The 24000-nt window shown below is 37.2% G+C and overlaps 1 protein-coding gene across 14 annotated transcripts in view; it reads right to left on the reverse strand.

Moving 5' to 3' along the window:
* LOC135207246 (1-phosphatidylinositol 4,5-bisphosphate phosphodiesterase-like) overlaps positions 1-24000 on the reverse strand; it is a 712917-nt gene that overhangs the window by 505179 nt on the left and 183738 nt on the right. The gene's annotated exons all lie outside the window — the stretch shown is intronic.

The raw sequence follows: 24000 nt of genomic DNA on the forward strand, positions 1-24000 counted from the left end.
CTCTCGGGCGTAACTTGTCCCTTTTTGTTGTCTTCGTGATTAAAAACGCGGTGGAGAAAACTTGTGAATGAGAAGATATAGATATGTGTCCCGCTGGCAAAACCGTTGGGTATTTTAATTTAGGAAACCAGAAAAGTCTATCAGTTTGTCTGCTTGTATCAACCAAATTGTTGCAAATAGGAATAATATACTGGTATGTTTTAAATGCGGATGCACACAGCACATGGGTCAAAAGCGTAATCTTAACATATCTGTAAATTCCACAGGTACGGATCAATTCATGTCATTCTTTTCCCATGTAAATTTACTCAGGCCATAAGAGTAAGATTCTGACGTTTTTCCTTCTCGTTATTTCAATCCACGCAACTTTATATTCACCATAGTATAAATGAACATGTTAAGAAACCATGTGCTACTCTTTTACAAAGATTGCTGAATATTGACGTTCAAAAGATAACTTGAATAGCCACAAGCAGCGTCATTTTTACTCAAGGAATCTTAGCTTTCACATCTTTAGAGATAGATGTAGAATAAGCGTCGGATATAAACATGATTGCAAAGGTGAAGCTGAAACACTCAAACGAGGGAATAACGTACCACAAATGATGCAGGAAGGCTTCGGTGGGAAGGAGAAAGGCGCCTGTGCTAAGAATTCTTTCAACAAGTTGGTAAGGTGACGGACGGCGAAAATTTAACATAAATGGCAAAGGCTTCAAGTATATTTACAAATACTACTCAACAATAGATACAAAAGAGTGAAAAAGAAATAGTTGGGAGTACTACCGAAACGTTAAATGATGTGACAATGTGGAATACGCGGTGCTATTATATCAAATATAAAGCTTTCTCTTACGAGCTTCTCTTGGATCAAACAAATCCTTCCTGTCCTCGACAAAGAAAGTCGGGTCAAAATAGAATTATTATTATAATTTATGCATTAAAACGTGAGACTGGCTACTAAGAAGCTTGAATGCATAAAAAATTGCTCTTGATATTAAAGACCAGTCCGAAGGTTTCACAAGTGGCAGATGTTAAAAGACTAATGCCATTAAGATGAAAAAAATAAGCAAAATTTTTCAGAATCGGAAGGACTGAAGGAAAATTGCAAGTTTTTCCAAGGAAGGCGAATATAAAATATTATATTCAAATAGTATGGATAAATAAATCATAAATTCTTAATTGTCAACAGGAAGAGAATGGCTGATTAACAACCACTCCTCTGAATATGAAGGATAAATGAATTTATGACTCCTGAATCAAAACATATACCGATTCGGCGCCACAGCAAATCGATAGATATCTTCGAAAAGGTCAAATCCACGAGATTAAAAGTCCGCAAGCGCTTTGTTAAACACTCTCCTCAGTATTTTGAAATCCCTTCTGCAGTCATCTGAATTCTAGACTGAAAACGGGTTGTATCTTTCATTATCGAAAAGAGAGATGTATGTAAATTAAATCCACTCTCAAGTTTATGACAGCCAAGAACATCTTTCGCTGCATTACTGATCACAAATCTATTCATATGAAGTCAAGCGCCCACATAAATAAAATTCGAACTTATAAAACACAGATAGAGAACAATAAAGGTTTATTCCATTTGAAAACTTTGCCGCCACATTATCTTCTGAAGAGGAGAAATCTTACAATCAATCATGATACACTCGCCCATCAACATCATTCAATCCTCGAAACCTTGTCGAAGTGTCTGTGTGTTGGGGTTGGGGTTGGGGTTGGGGACCCTTCCCTTCGTTTCGCCGCGAACTCGCTTCCACACACACACACACACACACAATACCCGCTCTCTTCGTCATCATTAAAGTGTCAGCTGAAAACGAAAAGACCCAAGCAAAATATGTTCGGGATTCCCGACGATCGCCAGAGAGCGTTGATCAATAACTCGAGAATGCTTCCACGACAAAAACACAGAATTATCAAGTCAATGAAATATGAAGTCGAGCACAATTGTTTCCTTTAAATAGTTTTAAAAGTTTTAAGTTTAAAGAATGATGCCTTCGCTTCAGTTGCAAACTATAAGTTTATCAAAAGGAACAGTAGTGGTGGCTCCAAAGAATGACCAGTTTCCTCCGGTTTTGATGTGGAGTAATGTGGAACCACATATTCTGGGGTAAATCCAATTACCGGAAGAGTGACGTTAACATCCAATGACAGATGAGAACCGACAGTAAACATGGGAGCCATTCCAGTTTCTCTCCGGTGATAAGGTTTTCATTTTCGCAGACGATCTTTTACCTTGATGGAGTTGTAACTGGGGACAGGAACTCAGAAATCGCAGTCAAAGCTCTTAATAGGTTCATTTACAACGGTAAAATCTCCTACGAACGAATGATGACATCACTCATTGCTAATGTCCTGTCATCATTTTGTCTTCCGGGAAGTTAATGAGATAATACAGTTAGCGTGTATCATTTCCTTTTGTCAAAGTCAATATGAATAATAATAATAATAATAATAATAATAATAATAATAATAATAATAATTCCATGTGGTCAGGTACTTTCAGAATTAAGATATACATGATGCTCTGTTTTTCATATTAATCAAACGGCTACATATAAAAACATATTCGCGAGTAAATAACTATACAGGTAAACAGAAAGTGAGAATATAGCTAAAATATAATGTTCGTAGTTTCTTTTGATATTGTTGCACATATACTTATTCGTAAGATGCTTTCTATTCAATAGGTCAAGCGGTGCTCCGAAATTTCGATTTTACCCCGATTCCCTAGATGAGTTAATACCCAGCGCCTTCAGCATGAAGCAAGGCGACAAAGCACAAGAGCACTATCGCCGCCTCAAAAAACAAAATAGAATCTTGACAAAGGGAAGGGAAAATATGGATACCGTCTGCCACTAACCAACCATTCAAAACGAGAGAGAGAGAGAGAGAAAGCAAAAACAGAAAGGAAAAGGTGAACGCGACTGAGTAGTGAAAGGACATTGGCAGACAAATGAATGCTGAACTTCACATAAAATGTTAAGAGGTTCTACTTCACTCAATTAACTTGCACTACAATTTTACTTTCTCATCTGCCATTTCATGTTGCTTTTCCAGATCCATTTACACATTGTGCCACGTTCACAAAGGCTACACCGTAACATATATCACTATACACCATAACGTCATTTCGTTTTGCTAAACTGAACGAAACTATGAAAAAAATCTTGAATTTTTCTAACCTTTCATTACATAAGTAAAATTGACTATAAAAGGATATGTCAAGGAAAACCAAGTAGTATACACAGGTGTTCCTCGCCTCTTCTGCTTTCATTTTGAATATTATGGCATCTTTAATCATGCATCCATGTCCACGTGAAAAGTGCGGTCACTTCACTTGAGTGACAGCTAAAGACTGAAAGGATAACAAAGTGACTGCTGAATATTTATGTATTTAGTTCCGCCTAAAAATGCAGATCGGAATGCTTACGCATGCAAATCACTGACCAGATAAACCAGTCAGCAACTTGTTATTCTGTTTCCGTAATGACTGGTCAGTGTATGAAGAATCTTCAAGTTCAGGATCACTAATACAATTACGGAAATTAGAAATAACAAATAAAATTGAATAAGTAGGAAGTAAAAATAAAAACTGGAAGGCACAAAAGCAATAAACAAGGGAAAAAGAATGTAGAAAATAAGAAAAAATTAATGAAATACCGACACAAATCGTACAATGTGCTACAAAATCGCGAATAAAGAAAATATTACGAAATAAAAACGAGCTTCATTTATTACGTAACTAATGAAACTACATTTGTTTGTAATGAAACTGTTATATGTACATAGCAACAGGAATAAAATGGTAATACCAAGGGAGGATACTGCAAAATAAAACTGTTACATTTCAACTAGAGAGATCAGTTATCATGATAGGAATATATTCACACTACAAAATTTCATCACAGAAAAATGAAAAATACATCCTTAATAGGCTAAGCCAATCTCCCATTTTTCCCACGTTTATTCCATCTTTTACTATTCCTCTCCAAACATTTCTTGCTCATTTGGTCATTCATTACTCTACACTCTTCATTCAACTTATATATTGCAAGCCACCAAGGCTTCGGCGGGTAGAGCCTTCACTTCAGAGTAAGGTCAAAACTCCACCCGAGAGAGGTGAGGGGGATTCTAAGCATCGCCAAAAGTGAATTCTACAGGACTGGCGGACAACCGCCGGAGTAGCTCAAGGATTAACATTTGATCACCTCTGGTATTAAAAACCTCGAGTGGTTAAAAGTCCCCTGGGACCACGACTGCTTTGGGAGTCAAATCTTAGCCTTAATAACAGGTCTCATTAAGGTAGCGGGTGTCAACCCACGCCCCCGCCCCCACCTCCCTAATTTCCTTCCCCTCGTAAAAAGACCAGGCAAACTGGTCAAAGGGTTTTGCTGCAGCTTGAGTCCAGACTCCAACCGAGCCAATCTAGTATAGTTGCCGATCCGCAAATGTAATTTATTTGATTTCATCTCAGAAACTGCGATTGTTTATGATCACACCAAGTCAATTTATACCAGTGTAAGTCGTCTTGATTTCCAATTGATTATTGTATAAGCTATCTGTACGGTGAGTATTTTGTTAGTCGATTGAATTATTGAATTGTTTTGATGGTCCATCATTGTTTAATTAAGCAGCCCTCGGGAGTTGTTTAAAAAACAAGGGCATAAATTCAGGAACACTGAATTTTGTTGTATCTGTGGCGTAACTTTTGTCCAATAAATAGTCTATTTTTGTGGATAAAAGTTTCTTGATATTTTCAAGTAAACTTTTATCTAAATATCTAACCAAATATTTGATTGAGTACCTATACATATATGATCTCAAATTAAATTCAGGTACTGTCAACAAAGAGACTATTCTTCACACCGCTTTCTTGGTTCTTTGTCTTTCTGTCCCTCTGCTGCAAGTGCGTGTGCGACGCCTGTGCTGCCGAGGGAACACTTAATAGTTGTTCAATCCTCTCATGGTAGGACGCTGGTCTACATTATCATCCTGAATCAAGCGTTTACAAGGTCAATAATTCGCAGAGATCATACCATGTCATTTCAGGCATCTTTGAATTAACTGCATTCCTTGACCTTAGTTTGATTGAATGGTGTTTTGACGTTGCATGGAACCAATGGTTATTCAGCAACGGGACCAACGGCTTTACGTGACTTCCGAACCTCGTCGAGAGTGAATTTCTATCACCAGAAATACGCATCTCTAACCCATCAGTGGAAATCCCGAGAATCAAACTCGCGGCCACCGAGGTGGCAGGCCAATACCAGATCGATCACGCCGCTGAGGCGCCTATAATGACGTTCGTGTTTCCGGAAATGTGCTAGCTCGCAAAATTGAAACCATGGTTCATTTACACCTTTCTATCGACGCATTAATCTCTGAACGATAAAAATGACAGACAAAAAAAGTGGGCAATACGTAAGAGACACAGCTTGGATTACAGAGATACATCCATACGGCTGCGACCACAAAGTGGTAGGGATATGTGACACGTATAGACCCCACAACCCTAACTGTTGTTGTACACTGAATGCCGCGCCTCCCTATCAAACAATGGCCTTTAATTTCAACCAAATCGAAATTACACTGATTCACAAATTAGATTTCTCTGTCTATCTAGACGACTGAAAATATGTGGGAATCACATTCTATGGTACGTCTAATAATTTCTTCTCTATGGTCACGGGAAAACACGATATAAATTGGGTTCCCATTTTACATTTGGCAGTGCCAAAATGACCCGAAAACACCAAACATTTTATAATTTCATTTACTCCCAAATCTCTCTCTCTTCTCTCTCTCTCTCTCTCTCTCTCTCTCTCTCTCTCCCTTTGTAAGGATGCCTATCTATCACTCGCAGTCACATAACTTAGATGACTCCAGTGGCATTTCTTCAAATGAGTCATTTCCAAAGCGAAAATTGGTTGGTGCGTGCGTGGGTCGGCTAAGTTATCTGCGTGCAGACATGTATGTCAGAATGGAGCAATCCAGGTGGAATGTCTCAGACAGTCCAGATCTGAATACTGAATGATGGATGCCTTGGATCTTCCTTTAATGGGTACAAAGGGTATTCAGTCAGAGAGATTCGAGGCGGGTGGGGGGAGGGGGCGGGGGAGGGGTTAATGCCTTGAAAGCTTTCCTTTTCTTACATCGCACTTATCTCCAGATTTCTAATTTTACTTATATTTAAAGCCTTTCGTTTCAAAATCTATAGCTACTGGTCTTCAGAGTAACGAAATTTATACATTTTCTTCAGATCGATTTCTGCTATTTGGTTTTCGGTGGCAGCTGTATTTTCCTGTCTCTTATTCAGTTCGCTTCTTACGAGTTACCAGTTTAACTTGAAATCTCAGTCAGCTTGTCTGTGTCCGCGGATAATTAGCTATTTTCTGTCTGCAAGTAGATTAACTCTCACCTTTTGTATGTATGAGTGTTCTCTCTCTCTCTCTCTCTCTCTCTCTCTCTCTCTCTCTCTCTCTCTCTCTTCACCGGGTCCTAAAGGTGTAATGGGAGTACACCATCATAACAACTGAGAGGATCTGGTGGTCAGACGACTACTTCAGCCGCAGACAAAAGCAGTGATGAAAAGAGAAGGCGACAGAGATGAACATAACATAAATATCCAAATAAACTACCAAATCCATAATTGAAGCGCGAGGGTGTCTGCGAGGTCATCTTTCACCCTCAACGGGTGGAACCATTCACATGATATTAAAAAAAAAATTCTCTCATTTTATCATAATTTTATTGCAACTTTAACCCGGCACAGACCGAAAAGATACGTGACAAACTAAAACAAACTACAAGCCCTCTGAACTCTACAAGCAAAACATTTCTGGAGGAGGATTTTTTTTTTTCTCTCTCTCTCTCACTCCTCTTCTCCGACTTCTTTGGTGGCAACGTTGGCTCACCCACCATTCCCTTCCCATCCCCAGGGGATTGCAAAAAATGAAAGAACTCACCCAAGGTCTTCATTCCCCTCCTCTCTTCCTTAAGAATCTACGTTGCAGGCACAATAACGTACGCTCTCTTCATTAATTGGACACGCACGTGCATCTCTCTCTCTCTCTCTCTCTCTCTCTCTCTCTCTCTCTCTCTCTCTCTCTCTCTCTCCCTAAGTTTATAAGTAAGTACAAGCTTCTGCAGAAAACGCTGCTAGAGAAACGCTTTTATCTATTTCAAGTAAATATCGGACTTCCAGTAATCGTTACGGATTTCAGATGATTCTGTTTGACTATACACCCACACACACACACACACACACACACACACACACACACATATCATCACATCATATATATATATATATATATATATATATATATATATAGATATATGTATGTGTTTATATAATATATATATATATATATATAAAGTATATGTATGTGTATTATATATATATATATATATATATATATATATATATAATATCTAGTAATATATATATATATATATATATATATATATATATATATATATATATATATATCGTGTGTGCGGAGATCGGGTCCGCTCCTTGCACCAGTGCATAAAGGCACGAGTGCAAAGAAAGAGAGGAAGCAACCCGGCGCCCGCCCGACTCCTTTCACCCCGTGAGCCGCAGAATTTCTGGAGAGTGCCACAGCGTCGGGCAGGTGTGCCAGACAAAGGCCAAAGAACGTTCAGCTTCCCATAACTCGGGTGCACGCGCGCGCAAAAATTTAGGAGGCTCATCAGACCTTGGAGCGAGTAAAACAAAGAGAAAATGGAAAGAAGCTGAGAAAATAGAGAGAAAAATAAAAAGGAGGGGGAGGGGGCTACGAGTGGCAGTTCTTAATGCAAGGCAACCATTCGCTCTCGGTCACGCCTTCAAACCACCACAATGATCGCTCCCAACTCCTAAAACCAGGTCACGGGTGTAAAGGTCACACCGAACAAGTTTCTACGGCCTTCCACCAACCCCGCTAGCACTCTGCTACTGGCGGGGCGGGCGGGGGGATCCCCACTCGAGGTCTATAGATTAAGCCTCCACCGCTACCGTCCCTAGCCACCATATCTTCTACCTACAGTTCAACATAAAATCTGAACTTAACATGATTCACTTCGGACATTACTTTGGTTGAATCATTATATCTTCAAAAAGATAAAATGACAAAGTGGAAATTGTTCTCGAGTAGTTCGTTCTTATATAAATATAGACAAAGCAACACTGTACTGGGGTGGTGGACGTCTTAAACAAAGATCTTACTATCGCTAAATATACCTTTCAGTGTCATTATCGCTGCCACTGTCATTATTATTCAAATCTCAGTCACTTCATTTTACAAACACAGTAACTATTCATGATACTTGCTCCGTGATACTATTCGTATTATGAGTAAGGCATCATCTTTACAAAGAAGCTTGAAGAATTTACCCTGTGATTTGGATATTAAGTAGAAACTTATTCATTCTGAGGCAAGAGAGAAAAAAGTCTATATAAACATTCTTAGGTATGATAAAATTGCTGTCACCTTGGAAATCCTTCGCACAAACTTTATGAACCATTGAAAAAAACTGCTTGTCACCGAAACACTGAGTCGCAAGCAAACAAGAAAAAATGAGTCTCCCACACCTGATCATTTTCATTTCCAATGTGGCGTTCGTTCTGTCCCTCATATTAGCTAGTGAGGACTCGAGACCACGAGAGGCCCTCACAACCTCAGGGAAAGGAGACTCTCAAGTCCTCTGGGGAAGTGCGGAGGGAGAAAGGGGGGAGGGGAGGAGGAGAGTCTGTGGAACAGGACAAGTAGTGTAGAGGAGTTGTTGCTCTCATAAGTTTTTTGTTTTGTTTCGTGTACTTTCTTTTTATGAATGAAACTCACTGGAAGGACTTTTAAATCGAAATGAGAGACACTGCTGTCTCATAGAATAAGAAACTTTGCTTCATCGGCGTTAATCTTGACTGGTGTCCTCCAAATGACAGGAAAAAAGACAGTCCCTTCTTCGCCCGTCCCCAGGGAGGGGGGAAACCGCCAAGGAGGATGAAACCGAAGGAGTAGACATGGTTACGCAGACTACAGGATCATGCAATAAACGAAGCCGAAACTGAAATAAATAAACAAAGAGCTACGCTCATTCAACAACTGCATCCGTCTACCAATTATATTACAAGAACATTCTCTCTCTCTCTCTCTCTCTCTCTCTCTCTCTAGTAAATCCCGACGCCTATCACACCTCTTTACGAGGCCTTTCCACATCTCCTTAATTCTCATCTTCTGCTCTAAATTAGTCCCTTAAATACAATGAGACTGGAATTAATTGGGATCACTCTTCTCGCTTAATACGCCATGTCACACTGAAGGAGAAGCAGGGAATGGTTCCTTCAAAATCAAAAGCGGGAGAATGAAGAAGTGGAAGACGCTTTTCTCCTATCCACTGGTAATATCACTATGCCGAATAATAATAATAATTATTATTATTGTTATTATTATTATTATTAATCATAACAATAATAACAAAACTAATAATGAGAATAATAAATACGGGTATACGCCTCCCTGTTTAATACAAATCTTTTTCATTTTTGAAAAACTAGTTTTATTTTCTATTATGTTAATTTCATCATGATGACGCTTATCTCAGTTGTGCAATGCATTTTGTTTGCGATCATATTATATATATATATATATATATATTTATATATAAATTTATATATATATATATAATATTATATATATATAGATATATATATAACTTATATATTATATATCATATAGGATGTATTGTCAATACTGTACTAAATCTTGGTTTTCATGATGATGAAAAGGTTAATGCAGAATCCTTAGCATAATAAACGTAATTAGCATAATATAATCCTAAAACAACGCTGTAAATACAAGAAGTCAGGCGGATGACATCAAGTCATGAGAGAGAGAGAGAGAGAGAGAGAGAGAGAGAGAGAGAGAGAGCAATTTGTAAGTAACTAAAGGGACGAATAGTCGCAAGAAAACCTGCTTAACGAAAGCTTTGCACATTTCACTTTCATGACGAAAGTCACTGCAATCACGTGAAGTTTTCGAGGTCAAGTTGAAAAGTGAGGACCCCAGACCTGATCTCGACCTCAGCTTGCAAGTGGAAATGAGCTCAAAAACATCCATTCACTTCTACATTCATTACCAGATAAATATTCCAAGTTTAAAAATTCGCCGTGAATATGACTCTGCTTGTCTTTTTGCATGACGAGCAGATGATTAATTGCGGTCGCACACCAACGCACACACACGCACACAACCAGCTCTCTGCCTCTCTCTTAGTCTCTCATGCTGTACAAGGTCCATTCCTTAGCAATCGCATAAGACGTAGGAGCAGTAATGATCTTGAATTCGTTAGACACTTCCTCGTTCTCTCCTCCATTCATAATCGGAGAACTCCCCTCAGGTCCTGAATGTACAAGTATAATCAGTTAAACGAAAATCTTGATGAAAACCACTTTCTTCCTCCGGCAAGCGCCACTTAACAGCTGAAAAGAAGACGAGACAATAGAGCGTTTGAGGGTCAAGGCTGCTGGAATCAATGGCCACTAAAACAGCGACGTAGGTACGTGCCTTCTTACAAAAACTGGAAAGCAAATAAAATCTAAGAAGTACCATATGCAAGAGTGTGTGTGACGCATTTCTATACATAAATATAAACCTTGGGAAATAATCGAATACAAGTAAAAATCTAATTAATTGTTAGTTCAAGCAAAAAGGAAAAAATGGAAAGGAAGTTGATTTATTTTATATAAATACTCGAGTAGTTCCACAATTCATGAAGATTCTATTTGGCAACTTTCCTGAATATCAAAAAAAAAAAAAAAAATTCTTGATTTCTAGACGACGATTAAACATAATTTGTAAGGGTTCCTGTAGGAAGCATTCGGTTACTTCAGCCAAACATTAAATTCTCTCCGAATTTTCAAAGAAGTCCCATTCATCTATCAGAGGATAAAATTCATTCGATTAAAAACAAATTAGAAAGCTGATTTACGAAAAAGCCAAACTAAGGGAAAAAATTAATAAGCAAACTCTCAACATTGCTTATGCTTTTGTTGTTTACAATTCTTACCCATAAATGGTGCTTTTACAAAGACCAACGCACGTAGACTTTCTAGCGGACATTCCGATTCTAAAATTATTTGAACATAAAATTATTTGAACATAAAATTATTTGAACATAATGCCTTATGCTCTTGGATACACAATAGGATATATAAAAATTCCTTTCTTAAATTTTCACGATACTGATGCAATCTGTTACTATGTAGTGATAAAATTACTGTTGAACAATGCATACTTAAAACATATACTCTTAATTGATTTCATAAGAACATATTTTGGCAGTCATCACCGTAAGTTATCGCGATGATGCTGAACTGCGTCAAAAATTACAGCTAAACGTTAATGCAACACAATTAATTGAGAATAAAGACTCGGTGCATTTCCATCTGCACAAGCTTTCCCCCGAGATGCAAAATCCTGACAGCCGACCGGTCTGTAGGTAGGAGGTACACATGCAGCGGATCGATGGTTATTGGCTCAGTAAAGGTACCGCACGACTCAAAAGGCGCACAAGAACCCTGTACTACTACAACTACCCGTCCAGAGGCCGCGGCTGCTAACAGTCGCGGATACGTTTCAAGCGTCAGTAGTGTCATGCACAGAGCTTTTGTGATCTCGGTTCTGAATGGAACAATGAGAGAATCCCAGTAACAAAATCTTCAGGGTTAATTTGGTAAGAAATTAAATGATTCCCATACACATTTCTCTCGCAGCATTTCAAGAACAAACACTAAGAGGAAGAATCATAACAAACTTGTCTTTTAGGTTTTTTTTTATTATCTGAAAATATCATACCGTCAGCTGAGAGAGAGAGAGAGAGAGAGAGAGAGAGAGAGAGAGTTCTACAACTATTTTCTCATTGGGTGTTAATTCTCAAGTACTTCAATAAACACCGTAATAACAAGAGCAAAATCTGGTTATTTTCATTTTTATTCAAGTCGAGAGACGTGAAAATATCTATGAACTTTTTTTTATATTGAAATGATGTCAAGAGTGAGCTCATATCATACACCAAGAAAGGTTACCTGCCTCTTTTGATAACGTCCGTGAAAGTCATCGAACTTACAGTTCCACATAAGGAGAGAGAGAGAGAGAGAGAGAGAGAGAGAGAGAGAGAGAGAGAGAGAGAGAGAGAGAGAGAGAGAGAGAGAGAGAGAGAGAGACTGTTTAGATGCTGCATCTGATAGGTTATATCGTACTTTGCCATCTGCCCATCGTAAATTTTTCCCGCTTCCATTCAGACACATCCAAGACGTAACGGACTAATGTGAGGTAGTTTATCAAATCAAAAGAGTATGTGATGTTTTTATCTGAAAGTCGTAACAAGTCAGTGGCTGAATTTTTAATCCGAGGGTTTGATGGCCCTGACTTCATTTATCGTTGTAACATTTCACATTCACAAGGCATGGCTGTATACATTAGGCCTGGACGACCTATTTATCGTCATAATCCAAATATTGACGACTCTGTGTATTACTTGCTCTTTGAGAGGATTAGCGTAGCACAGTCACGCAATTCAAAAGTTTCATTCGTGATTTGATGAGACTGCAATGCAAAGCACAGCGGTCACCTAAAATCAAATTCCACTGATCAACATGGTCGGTTTGCTCTTGAATTCTGGGTATCCTCTGATTTTGTAGAGCTAACTGAGGAATCCGCGTAGATTAGACCTTATATTCAGAGATGTTCCAGCTTTTGTAAAGTCCAGGTCTGAGAGTGCATAGCCACTGCCGATCATTGCGCTATTGAGATGGATATATCAGTCTATCAGTATATTCCTAATGCCACTATTGGAATAATGTATCAGTATATTCCTAATGCCACTATTGGAATAATGTATCAGTATATTCCTAATGCCACTATTGGAATAAAGTATCAGTATATTCCTAATGCCACTATTGGAATAATGTATCAGTATATTCCTAATGCCACTATTGGAATAATGTATCAGTATATTCCTAATGCCACTATTGGAATAATGATCTGGCTGAAGTCTAGTCAATGAGGATCGCATTACTGAAGTTGGTCAGGCACTTCATATTCGGGACAATCTGAAACCAAGCCAGTGGGTAGAAGGGACTCTTTAAGCCTTGGTAGGAGCCCTTCTATGAGGTTTCTAAATACAAAAATTCGCCAACTTTGGACTGTGCTATAGCCATAGTACCATGGTTTTGGGTTTGAGTTCCCTTGCCTGAGGTACAATCAGGTATTTATCCTCCTTCTCATTCACTTTCCTGTTTTTTTAAAAGCGTCTAAGACAGGCTGGTGAGAAAGCAAAAGATGTTTGGTGGATTAGCAGGAAGGTGCCTTCGTCTTTACTTAATCTTTTCATTCTGAGCGTTTTATTTCTAAATCTATCCTGGCCGTCCTCCCCCCGTTGTTGTAGCGGATTTCTTTTGCCTTACAAGGTGTGCTGGCCCCAACTTGCTGACCATTTGCTTTCGGCACTTTTTCCAATGACGCATGATGACGTTTATTTATAATCTCAAAAGAATTTTTTTAAATAATATAAATACTGTTGTTATCGATGGTATTATTGTTTATTGTTCAATTGATTTTTACTATATTATTGTTGTTATGAGTTTACTTATTAGTTTTGATACTGATTTTTTTTAATTCAATTCTTTTAGGAGACATTGAGCTGAACCTAGGCCTGTTACTCATTACAGCAAGAAAAATTTGGGGCCTAAGGTAAAATTTCCTTCATCTCCAGAGTTGTGCCTGTAACTACGATTTGTTGTTTTTTTCTTAGATTCATGTAAGTAGTAACAAGTCAAAGGTTGATTTTTAATCCCGGGGTTAGATGCCCCTGATTTTATTCATTATCGTAACATCCCACACTCGCAAGCATTGGCTGCATACACTAAGCCCAACGACCTATTTATCATCAGAAAAATTTGGAGTTTAGTTGCCATGAAGTTTTTTGTCTTGGAATTTTCAGTAAGTTCTACAACGCTCATGCATTTGCTGTTTACTCTAACCCAAATGTTGACGATTCTATATATGGAGTGGATTAGCATGACTCAGTCACAGGATTCAAAAGCTTCACTCCTTATTTGTGGAGACTGTAATGCAAAATTCTAATTCCACAGATCAACATGGCTGGTCTGCTCTTGGGTTCTGCGTATCCTCCGATTTTGTCCAGCCAACTGAGGAACCCAAGTACATTTCTGGTAATAGATTAGACCTCATATCATATTCACAGATGTTCCAGCTCTTGTGAAGTCCAAGGCACCTCTGATCAGTCCGCCATTGAGGATGGACTTATCTGTTAATCAGTATATTCCTTATGCCACTATTAGAAAAATGGTCTGGTTGAAATCCAGAGCCAATGGGGTAGCATTATTGAAGCTTTTCAATCACAATATTTCAGATGCTATATTAGATCCTGATCCCAGGAAGAAGTTGAACGAAATGCTGATGACTTTTAATTAGACATGTCGCTAGAAAGGTCATCAAATTTAGGACAAATGTCCAGCCATGGTTTGATGATACATGTAGACGAGCCTACCATGAGAAACAGATCAAATTCAACACATGGAGATGAAATCGTTCAAATAAAATTTACACCATTTTTGTTGTGCCTCGCCATGCTGAGAATGGAACTTACCATACAGCCGAGAGAAATTACAATAATTCCTTAAAGAGAAAATTTGAGGGAATTACTCAGTCTCATCTGTGGTGGACCAAATTGGCGTCATCTATCTTTGGGCCATGCTTGTCTTCCACTCCACCACTACTAACAGAAGATGGTAGATCGGTTACAGGCTCTAAGGAAAAGGTTGAACTGTTTCATCAAGCTTTTGAAGCTAAGCAATCAACTGAGGATTTCCCTCTCCCTGATACTTGTTATTCTGAACCTTTTTTTCTATTTGTTAATTTATTAATTTATATTTTTCGTTGTTTACTTGGTGGGGTCTCTTCTTTCTGCATTTCCCTTTGCCTTGTCTTACTTCTCCCTAATGAACACCATATTCGTTGGAAGCTTAAATTTCAAGTTAATGGCCCCTGAACTGCTTCATCAAGCGTTCGAAGGCTTGAAGCTGAGCAATCAGCTGAGAATGTTCCTCTCCCTGATACTTGTTATCCTGAACTTATTCTTACCAAATTTCATTTTGCTCCAGGGATGTTAATAAAATTCTTGATAATCTTGATGGCTTGTTTGTTGTCGCCCAAGATTAGTAAATTCTATAGATTTTTAAGTCTACGTAGTATCTTTAATAAGTGCAAACTTAGTAATACAGTGCCTGTTCCAAAGAGTGGCAATAACTACAGGCCTTTTGATATACAGTCACAGGAAAACTTATTTTAAGCCTCTATTTAAGTATGTGGAAAATAATCAATAATCAATTAATAATCAATATGATTATACGAAGCAATTAGGGACCGCTATGCTCTTTCAGACCAGACATGCCATTTGCAAAAGAACTTTAATAAGAGTTTTGAGTGAAGATTAATTCAAATAAATTTTTGTGCTGCTTTTTAGTAAATCATTAGGCACTTATTTTTAAACACAAGAATCTTGGAGTGGGTGGGTTTTATAAGGATTACCGCAATATTTTCTTACTGGTAGGCTGCATTAAGTTGCTGTTGATGGGATCTTTAGCAAACCAAGGCCTATCGTGTCAAGAATTCCACATGGTAATGTTCTTGGTCCACTGATATTTTTAGTGTATGCAAGTGATATAGTTGGCCTGGAAAACAAAAATTGTTCAGTATCCGACGATGCAATATTTGTGGGTGTATTAAAGTCTCCACTAATGAGAAATGACGCTGCTCTTAGTTTCAGTCGTGACATGGAGTGGATGAATGAATGGGGAAGTCTGTGCATTATAAGACTGAACTCCAGTAGAAAGAAAACGCTATTGATCAGTAAATCTCATAATAATTTTCCACCCCACCTCGCTTCCCTTTCAAGTGGATGGGACTGCTGAACGAGTCTGAAGTTTTGAATTTACTTGACATAACTTTTGCTTCACATCTGAATTTTGAGAAAAATCCAATAAGTATCAGCAAAAGCTGTGCGAAAGTAACGTGTTATACGTAAGGCCTCATATTATGTATTTATAATGATTAAATCACTGGGTCCTATTTTAGGCCATTTGTCCTTCCTTTACTAGATTACTGTTCTCTGGTGTGGATGTCTGCTTCTGCCAGAGATCTATCTACTTTAGACTGGTTCGTGGTGGTAGGTTTCTGTTTCTGAACACTAGCAGTTATGACTTGGATCATCGAAGGGCGGTCGTTTGTTTACCCGTTTTTCACGAGTTGTATTTTAACAAAGAACTTTTGCTATCACAAATGATCCCTGATTCCCTTTTCCTGCCGAGAGAGAGCGACCAGATTTGCTGAAAAGCAGCACCAATTTGCAGTAAATGTGCCGCGCTGGCGAACTGCTCAGTTCCAGAGGTCTTTTATTCCTCACACAAGTTGGACAGTGGAATGGCTTCCGTGGGGATGTTGGGCAATTTGAGCCACAAAAGTTAGAGCAAAGAGAAAATGCATTACTACACCAAAACAATTCACCTTGTATTTTAATAATTCATTACATTTTCATCTACTTATTTATTAATCTATTCATTAATATTTTTTTTCTAAAAACTATTCTCTTCTTTCTGTATTTCATATTACCTCCTGCAACTTCTTTCAAATGAAGTTTGGAAACTTGATTTTCCTGTCAGACACGAGCAAAAAACACGAACGAAAGAAGAGAGGGGTCCTTGTAACTGGGTTAAACATGTGTTTACTGTTGAGAAGAAAAGGGAAGCATGAGTCCGGTCCATGGAACTACGCATAAACATGGAATGGACATGTGCGAAATCCCCGTGCGCAGCATGGCGCCGTTGCAAAGGGTGGAGAGAGCTTTGATATGGCGCCAGTGAAGCAGAAATGTAATGACACCAAAAAAGGCAGTCAGTGCTTCGCCATTAACTGTACAAACTACAAAAACAGATTCTCGAAACAACATAGCAATATCACGTAGCCAGGCTCCATAGTCAGGCATTGCATGGTAGAAGCATTCACCAGAAATGCAATAAACTTGTTATCTTCAAGTGTTACGAGTTCAGCTTTTGTACATAGGATAAAATTGTCTACAAATTCTGCAATTTAATGGTAAGCCAGCCATATTGAAGTGTAACTTAATTTTCCATGACAATATCTTGTCATCTAGGACATTTGCTGCTTTATGTTTAAGTAAATTTAATAGTACACAGTATTCAATACTAGTAAATTTTGTTTACATAATAATACATTTAAAATAGACCTAAAATTATTAGTATTAATGAGACTGACATTAATAAGTGATCTGTAAGAATAAATTATTCATATCAATAAGTGTAATAATTTATAATAATGATTTGTATAAGTAAGCAATAAGCATAATTCATCATAATTACAATTCAAGTCCATTGTGTCATGGTGATAGGGTTAATCCCTGACTGGATAGCAAGGTGATAAGACCTAGGTAGTATATAAAATGTAAAGTAGAGTACATAGACTTTGATACTTAGAAGGCAAAATTTTGTGGTAAAATTTTTTACACAATCCCATGGCAAAGACACGAAATCACTCGGTCTCAGCACATGGCATGCATGATTATTTTTATTGTATAAGACATATAGTACGTGCTTCATTGAGTTCATTGGGAAGTGCTTTTCAAGAGCTTTTAACCGATGATAAATTTATTAAAATTTATGTTAAAATATTTGGAACAGTAGAGTAAAAAAGGCGAACCCAGGTAAAATGCATATCTGGATAGCTTGCTTAAAACACTGCAGCGCCGTATTTTCTACACGCTTCATATATACATTTAAAAGGGCTTTTCAAGAGCTTTCCAGTGGGCCTGTATTCATTAAAATCGGTGGAAAATTAAGGACGAAAAAGTGAAAAAAGCGTCTGCAAGACTACATATGCTTTAATAGCTTAATTCAGCGTCATCGCCACCTTTTCCTATGGCGCCACGCAGTGATAATCAGCGTCGTTACATTTATACGCGCTTGTCCATTCCATGTTTATAGTTCCACGAGTCCGGTCTGATGGTGCACAACGCAGCAAGCGTTGGATGTCGTACAGAGAGAGTTTATATGCAATGCAATGCTTGTAAAACGGGGAAATCCAAGTGATGGAGTATTCTTCTGGAGCCAAGCATCACTGTAGTGTATATACTGTGCGCAGCACGTAATTAAACTCCCAAAGTAACATCTTTACTTTTAGGTGATCTGTTTCATTACGCAAAATTCTGCTTTTCTTGCCCTTAGAGATAAATCATGTCATTATCCAGTAATGCCATATTTCATATATAAGCCTGTTTTTCTTAAATTGCTACTCTCTCTAATCTCTATTCTCCACAAAGCTGCTATCATGGAGAGGGGGTCCTTTATATTCAGGATGCGCAAGGAGGCTTATAAGATAAAGGTGAACTGCCTAGTGTGAGCAAGGGCTTGGTATACTACTAATGAACTTTCAATGTTAGGCAAAAAAGCCTGATGATCTTATGAAAATTTTTTCTACATGAGCTTCACTTTTAATGCAGCAATTAACCGGTGAACGTGGCAATGGCTGTTTGCATTGCACTTCTCTGACGCAACTGTTAGGGAGGAAAAAGCTTATACATATGTTTGAAGAGTTGCAATCAATGGGGAAGGCAACTACATGAACTTAAGTGATTTGTTTGACGAAACTTAAATATGGTCAGAAGACTGCAAATGTGGATGCAGACATAGAGAAAGGAACGGGAAAAATAAAACTGGTCAAGAGGAAGAGGAAACAAAGTTAACGGTCCGCAGAAAATGGAAATGTGAAATATTTATAAAATGTAAGGAATCATGCGATATCAGAGTGCAGATAAATAATAGCAATGCACATAATACATGATGGTAAGGATAAGGAGAATAAAAATACTTCAAATAGCTATTCTACACACATACAAAGACGATATTATATATATATATATATATATATATATATATATATATATATATATATATATATATATATATATATATATATATATGCAGAAGCCAGGTACTATGTCGTACCTCTAAGTAAATAGGGATACAATCCACAATGAAGTAAAATCCTCTTGTAGTTTATAATATATATTCTTGTACAGGATTAAAGCTTTCGACCATCACCTGTGGACCACAGGTGATGGTCGAAAGCTTTAATCCTGTACAAGACGATATATTATAAACTACAAGAGGATTTTACTTCATTGTGGATTGTATCCCCATATATATAATATATAATTAATAATATATATATATATATATATATACTATATATATCATATATATATATATACTAATAATAATTATATATATATATATATATATATATATATATATATATACTATATATATATATATAGATATATATATATATATAGATATATATATATATATATATATATATATACAATATATATAACTATATATATATATTATATATATATATATATTTAAAAATATATATATATATATATATATATCTGTGTGCAAACATTTTTATATATATATTTAATATATATAAATATATCTGTGTGAGCACATATTATATATATATATATATATATATAGTATAGCAAAACCATATATATATATATATATATATATATATATATATATATATATCACTCGCGAGCAAATGAAGCTGATTTTACTTTCCTCTTTTTTGAAATATTTTCAATAACTGTAACCTCACATCGTCTTGATTTTAACTTTCAATCACATCGAGAGAGAGAGAGAGAGAGAGAGAGAGAGAGAGAGAGAGAGAGAGAGAGAGAGAGAGAGATGAGAGAGAGAATAAGATTGTGGGGTAGGATGGAAAGCCTCATCTCGGAATAATTTATACACAAGTTCTCCAATTTACGAGACAAAGTTTCTTAATGGAGTGGTTTATCTGAGTTGCATCTCCCTAAAGAAAAACAAAGTTTTATGATGATATGTTGTGATTTCCCATTCTTATTTTTAGTTAACTTTTCTCCGTTTGTTAGAATGCCTCTAACTTCCTCCTGACTACACAGAGAAACAGCAAAATCATAACTTGACCCAGGTCGTATTCGTATCGTATATGTTTTCAGTCAAAGCTAAAGTAACTCAACCTATATTTTCTTCTTCCATATTGTTCATTTTCTCGGATGTAGAGAAATTTTTTAAAAGTGACGAAAGAATGACCTGGATAAGAAATCCGCTCTAGAAAACAGCACACTTCAACGAAAATAATAGAAAAGGAGAGGAAAAGAAAAAAACACAGAAATGACTTCAGGATAAAAATTCAAGTAAAAAGGCCATAAACGTTACATGAAATTAAACTCTTAGTTACAAAAAGGAAGTTGCAAATTCTAGATATTATCTGACAATAATCAATAAAGCCAACTGTTGCTCTTAATGAAAGACATTAGGTATACTTTAAAAGGTTCCCTTCGCGTAAGAAGGCCCCGTTCTCTCTCTCTCTCTCTCTCTCTCTCTCTCTCTCTCTCTCTCTCTCTCTCTCTCTCTCTCCTACATTCAAGGCAACACTGATGTAAAACATTTGTATCTTTCTTATTTCTCTGAATCTTTTCCCACTTCTGTGATGTCGAACTTACTGACAGCTTTTCTCTACGTGGCTCGGTCAAACATATTTCCCCTGACAATTGTTTGTCTCTCAAATCTTCTTTAACAACATCCATCCACCTCTACGTCGGTCTTCCTCTAGCTCTCCCACTAGGCATCTCCATCTGCATCACTTCCTTCTCCACATGTCTCTTCCCTTCTCAATATATGACCGTACCACTGCAGTCTTCTTTCCGAGGTCTTCTTTGATAGTTCCCTTATTCTTGCATTCTTGATCCTATCATTTTTGTCACTCCACGCATCCATCTAAGCATTTTCATCTCAACTGAATCCATCTCCTGCGCTCTCTGTTCCGGCAATGTTTCTACTCCATATACCAATGCTGGTTTCACTGCTGTCTTATACACCCTTCCTTAACCTTACATTGATTCTGCAGTCACACAAGTTACCTGACATTTTTCTCCAACTCTTCCATCCAGCCTGAACTCTGTGTTATTTCTAAATCCAAATCTCCATCACCCATTACTGTTGAACCAAGATATCTAAAAATTTTTATACAAATCTCGGAATTTTCATCTTCAGTAAACCTTAAGAATTGGGTCTTCTTTCTACTGTTTTTAATCCTCTCTCTTCCAGTATCTTCCTCCATTGCTCTAGTTTTGACTTCTGTTAGTGCTGCATATCATGAAGTTACAACAAACAGAATGCATCAGGGGGAAGGATCTCTTATTCCTTGAGATAACACATCCATAATCAGGTCAAGAAGATATGGACTGTTTTAAAGCAGATCCTGGATGTAAACCAAAACTGCTTCTAACCTGTGTTTTTTCTCCTTCGTGCACATCTTCAACCAACCTCAGCTACTCCCCCTTTGTTCCTCTTGGCGTGGGATTCTATCATATGCCTCTGCCAGGTCTATGAATACTATTTGCAGTCTTTTCTGCTTTTCTCGGTGTTTTTCCATTAACTGTAGAAGGACAAACACTGCATATGACGTTCCTCTCCTGCCACGAGACCAAACTGTTCGTCACCTACAGAAGTTTCTTCCCTATTCCCTTGATACATTATTCTTTTCCAGATTTTCATGTGTGTGACATTAGCTTTATTCCTCTGTAATTTTCCCAATCCTAGATGACATCCTTCTCTTTATAGATAGGCACAATTAAGCATTCTCTGCATTCCTTTGGTATCTTTTCCTGGCTGTATATTTTCTTTGCTAGGTCCCACAGCGAGTCTATTCCTTCTTCTCCCAGCCTCTTTCATATTTGTATTCTATAAGAGATAAACACTTTCACCTCATCTAGATCAAAATTATATTTGATTTTTGCACAGACTGAAGTAACTCAATAAGCCCCTGATAGGCATTCAGGTAATTTCATGTAAAATAACAAGTTTGTTACAGTGGGAAGACTTCTGATTTAATGAACATGAAAATGTCATTAGTGATCATCATGGAGTTTCCTTCCATATGCATTACCACAAGATGAAAAAATCACCTCACTGTGGGGTAAAGCATCCGTTTTATCAGTACTAATAAATATCACGGGCCAAAAAAAGTGATGAAATCACAAAAGGGTAGTAAAGCCCAGCCACAAGAGACAAAGGGAAAACAAAGGAGCGAATAGGGCGTAGGGCTTTACTCTGCAACCTGATAAATTATGATGAAAGCGAAAAGTAGAAGCAGGAGTATTTTCTCAATCAGTACAGAAAGTGGGTGCCATTATAATACGCATATTGAATAGGCTTCGGTTTGGTCGAACCACAGCTAATGACGTGAAAATTATGCAAGAGCGCCTGATTCCAACCCCACCCAACTCTCACCCAGCCAGGTTTTAGTTGAACATTACTCTAGCCTCTACAACAGCAACAGTAACAATCGGAATGAGTTCGCACATATCATTCTTGACGACAAAGAAGAGAAGAAAATAAAAAGAAAAATGTTACCCACAAAGAAGCGTTGTGTTTGTATGATCACGCACTTCTGAGTGGATGCATTTTAAGTCTGCAAACAGTATTGTGTGAAGAAGTGCCAGTGTCTATCACTTCAGGTATGGTTAGCGTTGTGCATGTTATAATGGCACTCGCTTTCCATACTGATTGAACTTTTCGCTTTCATCATCATTTATCAGGTTGGGGAGTTTCTAAAGCCCTGCGCCCTACTCTCCTTTGTATCCCCTGACTTCCATATCTGTCTCTTGGCTAGGCTTTACTGCCCCTTTTGTGATTTCATCACTTTTTTTACATGTAATTTCAGCCCTTTTTTGCAATGGTAACGCCGTAGATCGAGAAAAATGTGGTAGCAAAGGAATGGGGTTATAAATCCCCAAACATAGTTTCCTAGGCCTGTGCGGCTTCTCCGTGATTATGGTCAGCTCAGCTCGTTTGTACATAATTATACATTTATTATACAATATATATTATATATATATATATATATATATATATATATATATATATATATATATATATATCGCGGTTTTGGTTTTCGCAAATGTTGAACTATACCGTAGAAAAAGGGTCTCAATAGCTAGAATGTCTTCATACACGTGTGTGTGTGTGTTTTCTATATATATTATATATATATATATATATATATATATATATTATATATATATATATACATATATATATACATATATACACATATATATATATATATATATATATATATATAATATATAGGTACACACACACACAGAAATGTCTTCACGCACGTGTGTGTGTGTATCTATATATATACATATACAATACATATATTATATATATATATATATAATATATATATATAATATATATATATATGATACACACACATACACACACACTTACACGTGTGGGTGAAGACATTCTAGCTATTGAAACCTTTTTTGTACGGTAGTTCAACATTCGCGAAAACCAAAACCGCGTAGGTAAAGTCAACGTGTGATAATTTTTAAAGATAATCGCAGTCAGCAGCCTCTCCTAAAACCACCTGCTATTCACACACATTAAGAAAATGGCGTCTCTTCTAATGTTGTAAACAGTCCGTAACTGAGCGACAGGAAATTTTGAATTTTGGTGGCTGATTTGAATGGCATAGGCCTACCTACTGTAATTTAAAATTTTATAAAAAAAAAAAAAAAAAAAAAAACTCCAGAATATGAGCACTCAGAAAAAATGAAGACCACGGCTGGCTGTATCTTTCATCGTTATTGCTTCACAGATATGTTAGGTCCACCCACCCATTCACCCCAACCACATCCCCTGAACGCCAAAAATCGATATCTGGATCTCCGGTATGGCTGAACGGATTTCGATTAAATTGGGCACGATTAGAGACCTTAGTGGAGAACCTCTAGAGCCTGTTTCATCCCGGTTTGTTG

Source organism: Macrobrachium nipponense, chromosome 32, assembly GCF_015104395.2.
Source record: "Macrobrachium nipponense isolate FS-2020 chromosome 32, ASM1510439v2, whole genome shotgun sequence".
NCBI lineage: Eukaryota > Metazoa > Arthropoda > Malacostraca > Decapoda > Palaemonidae > Macrobrachium > Macrobrachium nipponense.